This window comes from Myotis lucifugus, unplaced genomic scaffold (assembly GCF_000147115.1).
Source record: "Myotis lucifugus unplaced genomic scaffold, Myoluc2.0 scaffold_1127, whole genome shotgun sequence".
NCBI classification, from domain to species: domain Eukaryota; kingdom Metazoa; phylum Chordata; class Mammalia; order Chiroptera; family Vespertilionidae; genus Myotis; species Myotis lucifugus.
Window position 1 is genome coordinate 85,081 of NW_005872175.1, and position 9,454 is coordinate 94,534.

The 9,454-nt window shown below is 60.5% G+C and overlaps 1 protein-coding gene across 1 annotated transcript in view; it reads right to left on the reverse strand.

Moving 5' to 3' along the window:
* Nucleotides 1-8,568, reverse strand: part of MAP3K1 (mitogen-activated protein kinase kinase kinase 1) — a 40,525-nt gene extending 31,957 nt beyond the window's left edge. Inside the window, exon 1 of the mRNA XM_023748084.1 lies at nucleotides 8,537-8,568. The gene's annotated coding sequence lies outside the window, so the exon portion shown is untranslated. The remainder of the gene's footprint in view (nucleotides 1-8,536) is intronic.
* Between the last annotated feature and the right edge of the window lie 886 nt (nucleotides 8,569-9,454).

Below are 9,454 nucleotides of genomic sequence, written 5' to 3' on the forward strand. Positions count from 1 at the left end.
GACGTCAGGGACCGTAGAGTGAAGGATGCATCGTGGCACAGAGCTGGTGTCATTTTTAACGAGAGACCTCTCGCGAGGTCAACACAAAGGTCGTATCGAAGGACTGCCAGAGGCCCAGGTGCGGGGGCCTGCGGGTTTGGGGGACGCAGGTCGGGAGGACCGTGGGTTGGGGGGACCGTGGATTGGGGGGCCCTCGGGTGGGGGGCCTGCGGGTTTGCAGGGACGAAGGTCGGGAGGACCGTGGGTGGGTGGGGGGCCTGTGTGTTCTCTCAGAGCTACCAGGGAAGATGCCTGAGAACACCCTGGGGGTGGGCATGTGCTGCTTGTGTGATGGGGAAGAGCAAACAACAGACGAGTGACAGTCACTGGGCAGAACTCTGTACCGAATGTCAGCCTTAGACTAATATCTGCGTGACGAGGGCACGGCCAGCGGGCTCGGGGAGCCGTGTAACGAGGGCACGGCCAGCGGGCTCGGGGAGCCGTGTAACGAGGGCACGGACAGCGGGCTCGGGGAGCCGTGTAACGAGTGCACGGATAGTGGGCTCAGGGAGCCGTGTAACGAGTGCACGGGCAGCGGGCTCGGGGAGCCGTGTGACGAGGGCACGGGCAGCGGGCTCGGGGAGCCGTGTGACGAGGGCACGGACAGCGGGCTCCGGGAGCCGTGTGACGAGTGCACGGACAGCGGGCTCGGGGAGCCGTGTGACGAGGGACGGACAGCGGGCTCGGGGAGCCGTGTAACGAGGGCACGGGCAGCGGGCTCGGGGAGCCGTGTGACGAGGGCACCCGGCTTGGTCACTGCTGTCACTGCTGCTCATGGCACGAGGCTGCTGGTGGAGGTGGGCTTGGCACAGGCCTGGCCGCCTGCACAGTTAGAAACGCTCTGGCTTCAGCTAATAGAAAGCGTGGCTCACGTGTCCACACCCACAGGGAACGACACCCTGTGGGCCAAGGTAACAACATGAGGAAGGACACGAGCCTGGAGATAAAAGTGAGGGTTAGGAACCCAACGTGAAAAGCGGATTTGATCACGTTTGCAAGCCCTGTCGATGCTCAGTAAGAGATCTGTCGTGAGGTTTGTCTCTAAGAAAGGCCTGAGCGGCCGGGGGGCGGGGGGGGGAGGGGAACGACAGGAACCTGGCTCTCCACAGAGTCCTGTGTACCCAGCTCGTTGCACACCCGCGCCAGCGAGACCCCAACACGTGCCGCTGGGAGGGAGAAGGCAGCACTGGAGCAAGGTGCGTGTGCAAGTGTGTGCACATGCGCTGGGTAAGAAACAAACAGAAAAGCAAGGCCACTTCCTCAGTGTACGGCCAGCCCACACGCTCTCCTCAGACATTAGTGATTAATCTAATGTGTTTTTAGTAATTAAAACCTGTGACACGGGCGTCAGGAGGAACCCTCAGCAAGAAGCAAGCATGTTACACGCGGATCCTGAGCACGCTACACGCGGATCCTGAGCACGCTACACGTGGATCCTGAGCATGCTACACACGGATCCTGAGCATGCTACACGCGGATCCTGAGCATGCTACACACGGATCCTGAGCATGCTACACGCGGATCCTGAGCACGTTACACGGATCCCGAGCACGTTACACACGGATCCTGAGCACGCTACACGCGGATCCTGAGCACGCTACACGCGGATCCTGAGCACGCTACACACGGATCCTGAGCATGCTACACGCGGATCCTGAGCACGCTACACACGGATCCTGAGCATGCTACACGCGGATCCTGAGCACGTTACACGGATCCCGAGCACGTCTCTGTAGCAAGCTGCTCACTAGAGAGAAGCTGACTTCCGACACTGGTGGCTGCATCCTCCACCAGAGCTTGGCCGGAAGTGGGAGGGAGGAGAGAAGGCAGGAAGTTGCTGAGCACAAGCCTTTCTCTTTGAGCTGCCACCTGGACCCGCCCCCACCAGGCCGGCCCTGCTCTCCTGTCTCTGCTCCATTTAACTCGCCCAGCAGGCCTCCGGCAGCGGAGGGAACGCCACTGTCCACTCGGGAAACCGCCGGTCACTCGGTGCGTGTGCAGACAGGCGCTGCCGCGTTCACAGGTGACGCAATTGGCAGCCAGCTGTCAGGTCGCCGCGGGCGGGCAGCACAGGCCCCGCCACCCAGGCTCAGAGGACTTTGCTCTGTTCCTTATCAGCCGCGTCTGGCTCATGAGCAGTGTCTGCTCCCAGGTCTGCGTGACCCATCCCGCAATCAGGGCGAGGAAGGACGTGGGTGGGGGCAGCGGGAGGGGCGGGTCTCCGTCACCACCAGGAACCGGGACCCCAGTGGTGCCCGCTGGGCGCCGTGCTCAGCGAGAAAGCCGGAGGCGTCCGTCCGGAGGGCGCAGAACCGCGAGGGCTCAGTTCTGTGTGAATGTGCTTCCGGCTGGTGCAACCCCGTGACTGAAACAGTTAACAGTCCTGCTCCAGGTCTATTTGAAAGTCACAAGTTTCTAGAACTTGAGCCCCAAGTTATTAGAGTAAAAAGAAAAAGACTGATCGTGCAATTCACACTGCCCAGAACTTGCCTCTGTCCAGATGATGTGACAAGAACCCCAAACACAATTAAATCTGAGGCGTCACGATTCAGAAACAATGTAACCCAGTGTCACTAAAACTGTATCTTATGTACACATTGCACACAGACGCTGTAACGATGCACAACAAAGCACACACGTCTACACACATGTACACATGCGTACACACTGTGCATGTGAAAGGGCTTTGTAAACAACAGGAAAAGCCAGGGGACTGCTCTGCCCACAGAGGTGATCCCCGGAAAGGTCCCTTCCTCACACTGAAGTCGAGGGAAAGAGAGAGTTTTTAATTGTAAAGTTACCAAAATTAGATTTAAACTGTTTCCAAACTGCTCTCCAAGTCTATTACTGAACACACACACGCACACACACACGCAGACACACACACACGCACACACACAGACACACACGCACACACAGACACACACATGCAGACACACACACGCACGCACACACAGACACACACAGGCACACACACACACAGACACACACAGACACACACACGCACACAGACACACACACACGCACACACACACACGCACGCGCTAACTACTTTGCCCTAATTTGTTTCCTCCACTTTGCAATACTACTCTCCCAGCAGTTACGTTTTTTTAAATATTTTCTCATCATTTGATATCAGTTAACAAATAGGACTTTTCTCTTTTCTGAGCCTTCACTGCTTTCCATTTGTGTTTTCTTTATAGTTGGCACCAGGTTTAAAATTCCATGAGTTTGTAAGTTCAAAAAATGAATTGTTTCAATAGTTAAAATAAATTTAGCCGTAAGAAATGTTTTAAATTGGGAAGTTGCTAGAGCGTGAAGGGAGCCCAGACGTCACGAGAGCGGACCTCTTCTTGTCACAGGGGAGGAAGTGAGGCCCAGGGGGACCTGCCCCCCCCCCCCCAGGGGTGCTCTCCCTCCATCAATCTCTAACAATGGGGACCCAGCGGCTCTCAGGGCGGCACAGCCTGTGCCACTGCCTTCGGGGCCTCGCTCCCCCCTCACCTGTGAGGTCACGAGCGTTTGTTTACTGAGCGCCTCCTCCCTCACCTACTCACCCCACTCTCCCATTCCCAGAGGGGAAAGTGGAGGCGCAGAGGCGGGGCCTCCCTGGGCCGAGGGCGGGAAGGGCGGCGGGCTGACTCCCGGCCCGGCTCCGAACCACGTCCCTGCGCCCGTGCCGCTCGAAGGCGACCAACCCAGCAGCCGCGCCAGCGCAGGACCAGGCTGGGCCGAGGGGCTGCCCCGCGGTTCCCAGGCTGCTGGGGCGACAGGCCTGGCCCAGCCCCGCGCCCTGGCCGCCCACACCAGCCGAGGCAGCCCTTCTCCGGGCCTCCTGACCCACTTCCGAGTGCCCTGTGGTTACCTGACAGGCGACAAAGGCTTTCTTCTGTCCTCAGGGGACACCTGGGGGCTGGCCAGGGAGCACCGAGCACCGAGGCGGCAGGAAGCGCTGTGTTTGCTGACCTGAAGCAGGAGCCGACCCAGGAGGGCCCGGGCCGCCTGCCCCCTGCGCTCCATGAGGGGACGGACCCAGCAGGCCTCCCCCAGGTCCCCTCCCCCAGGCGGCCCTTGCCACGCCCCGACCCCGAGGCCACGAAACTGCCGGCCCCTTCCACCTGCTGACCTCTCCGCATTCCTCAGGGCCTGGCAGGCCCCAGCCTCCCTCCCAGGAAACGCTGCCTCCGCCCCTCCCATCCGCAGGCCCCTGGGGGACCCAGCCCCCCTCCGAGTGCCCTCGGGCCCGGGGTGCAAGTCCCACGGCAGCCACACTCTGCTGGGCACCAAGCACTGCCCCGAGGCCGCAGCTCCGAAATGTCAGCACCAAGAGCAGGAAGCCCACCCGCTCAGGCGCCTGCGTTAGACTCAACACAGCAGCACAGCGGGGCCCACGCGTGTTCCAGAGAGAGGAACCCACGGAAGCTCTTGGAGGAAAAGAGGGTGAGCTGGGGAGCGATGGGGCGAGGGGACCGAGGGCGGCCAGCAGGGCTCTGCCCTCACTCTCTAAGAGGCGGGTCCCTGAGACCGAACACAGAAGAAACGACAGACGACCACCGTCCCGGAAACCCCACCCACAACACCACGTGGAGAGAAGCAGCCGCAGGAAGTCAGAGCGAAGCTCCTCACACAGACGCTCACAGACCAGCACGGGAAGCGAACACCGCTCTCCGCCAGGGCGCTGGGCCGCCCGCACGCCAGAGCCAACGGGCCCGGCCGGCGCTGCTCAGGGCCACGGCCATGTGACCGCGTCTCGGACGCATGTCCTTTGACTCGGCAATTCCACTTCTGAACATTTTACAGAACACAAAAATCCACACGCAATGGTAGTCCCTGAAGCCGAGCGTAACAACCGAGAACACATGACATAAATGTCTAAAACCAGGAAACCGGGTCACGAGCCGTCCACACGGTGGAATACTACGCAGCCATGAAAAAGACAGCTCCACGCCCGTCATCCAAACCACCACCAGGACTGCTGAGAAGCAAGCAGCTCCAGCAGGCTGCACAGTGCAATCCTTCCTGTTGGGTGACGAAGACACACATTTAAAAATAACTCCTGTTGCTTTCAGGATTGAGCGATCATTTTATGAAGATGTTTTATCCTATGAATTCTGAATCCCACACGTAAGGACTTTGTGTAACGGCAGGAGGCGCGCTGACCCAGAGTAACTGAAACACATTCTCAAAATTCAAAGTAAACTGAGATGAGAACGCTCACGCGTTTCCAGGTACATTAACGTCTACAGTAATCTAGCACGTCTTCAAAAACCCAAGGTTCAATGAAAGTCATCTGGCTTATTGCCCAGGGAGAGTTTAGGAATACCACAGAGATCCAGGCAACAAGTAACAGACGCAGCAATCATTCTGAAGGAGAGGAAAGCGAGGACTGTGAAACGTGTGTCTCAAAACATCTTTAGAGCGTGAAGACACTCCTGACGCCGCCCAGTCTCACCAGGAGACGTCAGTATATTCCTGGTGACCAATGACTAAGTTTCTAAAGAAACTGCAGAGCACAACATGGCCAACAGACAAAGCCACACACGTTCCCACGTACACAGCCCGCAGGCGTTCCTCACAGCAGCGCCGACGGTGGGGATTCTAAGGGAAGGCGCCCCTCGTGTGCCCGAGGCCGCAGGAGCCGCTCCCCCGGGTCAGCCAGGCGTTTGCTCCTCTCGGCACCAGGTGCTGCCGGCTTCCCAGCTCAGCTCCCCGGCGGGAGAAACGGGACAACCCTGGAACGGGCCTCGGTCGCCATGCACACGGGATCTCACTCATTTTACCAACAAGGACCCGGCTGCCCAAGAGGCAGGGCCGGCAGTGCTGCGCTGTGTCCACGCATAACCCTGAGGCTGTGCAGGTGTGTGAACTCCGGGCCGACGCCAGGTGGCCCCCGTCTGAGGGAGCACGTCCTCTCTCCTGGCTCTCAGGGCCTCGCCCACAGCCAGCCCTTCTCACGGCTGCTGCCTCTCAGGGACTGCACGCCAGGCTGCAAAAACACTCCCCGAAGGAGGCGTCCGCGAGGCCGAGCCGCCCCGGAGCCCAGGTCCAAGTGTAAATCAGAGAACTTCAAAGCCGGTCCGGTTACAGCCTCTGGCGGCCAGGGCTCCCCTCCCGGCGCTGAGCTCGGTAAGGGCTGCGGGCTCAGCTACCAGCACCTGGGCCCTCGGCTCCTCCAGGCTCCTGGAACCTCATGCAGTGCTTGCCCAGCAAATCCTTGCTTTTTAAAAAAATACATTTTTACTGATTTCAGAGAGGAAGGGAGAGAGAGAGAGAAGCATCAATGATGAGAGAGAATCATGGATCGGCTGCCTCCTGCACGCCCCACACTGGGGATCGAGCCCACAGTCTGGGCAGGTGCTCTGACCGGGAACTGAACCCTGACCTCCTGGTTCATAGGTCGACACTCAACCCCTGAGCCACACCAGCCAAGCGAAAATCCTTGCGTTAACGCCAGCTCGAACTTCTACTTGTCCCAAGTGGAATGACTGTCAGTAACAAATTAACATATTTGGGGTGAAGTACAGCGATTAGGACAAGATCCGAAATGTGGCCTGAAGTTTACACGACATTCTGAGGACTTGACGGAAGGAATCGTCACACTAACGCTAATACCTGGTGCCTATACGTGTGTATGGACACACGCACACACGCACACATGGGGACACACACGCACACACGTACACGCACACACGCTCAGCTCCCATGGGAGTGCAGAATTACACGCAGAGCAGTCCTCTCCGCCCTGCAGGTGACCCTGCAGCGCACTGTTCCCTCCACGCCCGGCCAGTCCGCCCTCGCGGGAGGCACCGAGGGTGAGAGGCACCGGCGTGTCTAACAGCCAGGCCCTCCCGGGCGTCCACCCGCAGGAACCTGGGAGCGCCGACTGCTAGGCTTTCCCGGGAACCTCAGCTTGGCCCCCGCTGCGCGGACGGAAGGGGAAGAACAGATGGCCCCCCACGTGCACGTGCCAGGCTGCCAGCACCTCGTCCACTGAGTCAACAGGTATCTGCTGAGTGCTGCTCGGTGCCAGGGCTCCTGCCAGACGCTGGGTCCCACCCACCACGGGCGCTGCCCCTGGGGTCTGTGCCTGGGCAGGGCGTGAGATAGCCTGTAAGGTCACACCAGTGAGCTAAGATGGAACGATGAGAGCGGACTAGGGAGTGTTCCCGGCAGTGGGTGTGGGCGTGCAAAGGCCCGGTGGCAGGCGGTGCTGCTGACTGAGGCCCTGAGAGAGAACCATCCTGTGGGAGCAGGGGCCAGGCCGCGGGGACTCCCCAGGCACGTCACAGATTCTCTGGGCTTTTCCAAATGGAAACACTGGGAGGTTTTTAAGTTAAATTACTCCATTTACTAATTTTTAAAAACGAGCTTCTTTTCCCAGAGGAAAAATACGATAACCAGGTTTATTTTAAATGATCCCTTTGGCTACCAACATGGAGAGCAGACTGGAAGGGCAGCGTGACCCGCACGCGAGGCCCGAAGCCTCCACCAGGGCCGGGCCCATCCCGGGCCAAAGGCATCGCCGAGGCTGGCGGGGGCAGAGGAGCCGGCGAGCTGGGACCCATCTGCTCACGTGTCGTCCACGGGGACGACGGGCACGAGGCAGGACGGTCAGGCTCACACCGGGAGGCCCACCTTCAGCCCAAACGCCAGGCACTTTCCGACGGCAGAGCCTCCATTCCCAGCACCTGGCCCCCCAGCACGGCTCCAGCTGCACTCAGGTGCTGAGCTGGCGACTTTCACTTCATAAAACCAGTCACTGTCACCGCCTCCTACTCGTCAGAAGCAGGCGCCCACACCCAGCCTCCTGGGAAACAGGCCTGGCCGGCGCCTGAGCAGACACGGACCACACCAGTGGCTACTGCCGCCTTCGGACCCACCGGTTTCAACACGGCACCTGGAGAAAACGAGTCCCTCCTAACCCACGGCACCTGGTACCGTTCCCGGGGCCAGACTCCAGCCGGGGGTGAGGACAGCGAGGACGCCGGACCCGCCGGCAGGGGGCTCAGTGGTGTAGCAGTTAAAGGACCACATCTGTGGTCAGGAGTGAAGCCTCCGCCACCTCCAGGACCCTCCCCCCTCGCCCACCCCTCACCGGGCGCCATGCCAGGGCGGGGCCTCCTCCAGCCTCCAGAGGCCTGGGGTCCACGAGGAAGGCCCAGGTGGCAGTCCTTTCAGGAAAAGGCGCTCGCTGGGCCTCGAGCACCCACAGCTCCTGACCCATCTCAACCTACGAAACCGCCCGCGCATGCGGCTGGGGCTCAGGCTCCTCCACTCCCAGCAGCCGGGGCTGTCCGACAGCCGACAGCCGGCCAGGAGCAGCCCTGGAGCTCACAGTTACGTTTCCTCGTCTTGTTCTCAGCCAGCAGAGCTGGTTTCTCCTAAGAAAGACAGATTTAGAACTGGCGACGGCAGGCGCTGAGCTTCTCGCCCCCCACGCTCTCTTCCGTGAGCTTCCTGTGGGCTAAGAGCACAGGCAGAAGTGGTGGGAAATCACCTGGTACCGAGACTGCGTCTTCCATCCAGTGGCAACGAAGCCCTGACCCGCGTCCGTCCCAGGAACAAGGAGGCCAGAGGCAGAGACGAACGCTGCCCCTCCACCACTAACCTGGGGGCCCCCGACTCCCCAGAAGTCAGAGGGGCACAGTGTGGGCCATGCGCTGAGTCCGAGCACACGTGTCTGATCTGGGGGTCCCCTGTGTCACTGCAGTGGACGTGGGGTTGTATGTAACACGTGTTCGTCCAGTGATCTACCAACAGGACGGTCCATGAGGTGCCTTTTCCTCCTCACGCAGACCGAGGCCAACGCTGGGCGGACGGTCTGAAGCCGACCCGGGGGCAGGCAGCCCAGGGAGCGTTCTCTCCGTGAGGGACGTCAACGTCTCCCGTAACATGAATCAGCAGGAGCGAGACATCGACCAGGCGCTCCACCCACTCCGCCTCCCCGGCCGCCAGGGGGGCGAGGCTGGCTGCACTGCGGCGCGGCCGGGCCACAGGCGCGAGCGGGGCTGGCGCTGGTCCCGCAGAGAAACCTGCCAGCGTGACAGGGCAGCTTCCGCCTGAGGCCTGTGAGTCTGGTTGTTAATTTGAAAGAGAAACGGAGGCAACACAGAGGGGGGGGAGGGGTCCGCGCAGTCAGGACCTGAGCCCAGCTCCTGGGCTGTGTGACGGCTTCAGCATCGCGCACGAGTTCCCGCCTCAAACACGGAATCGGTGCAGCCGTGATGACGCCACAGGGAGGGTGACCACGGAAAAGGCCCTGCACACCCTACTGCTCCCTCAGCGAGCTCCGGCCACGGCGACGCCCTCTTCTCGCCCCTGGAAGGGGCCGCTGGCTCTCCGCCGGCTCCTGACAATCTCGCTCCCGTTTAAAACGTCCGTCCTTCAAGTCTTTCTGAGACAACGTGGGCTCATC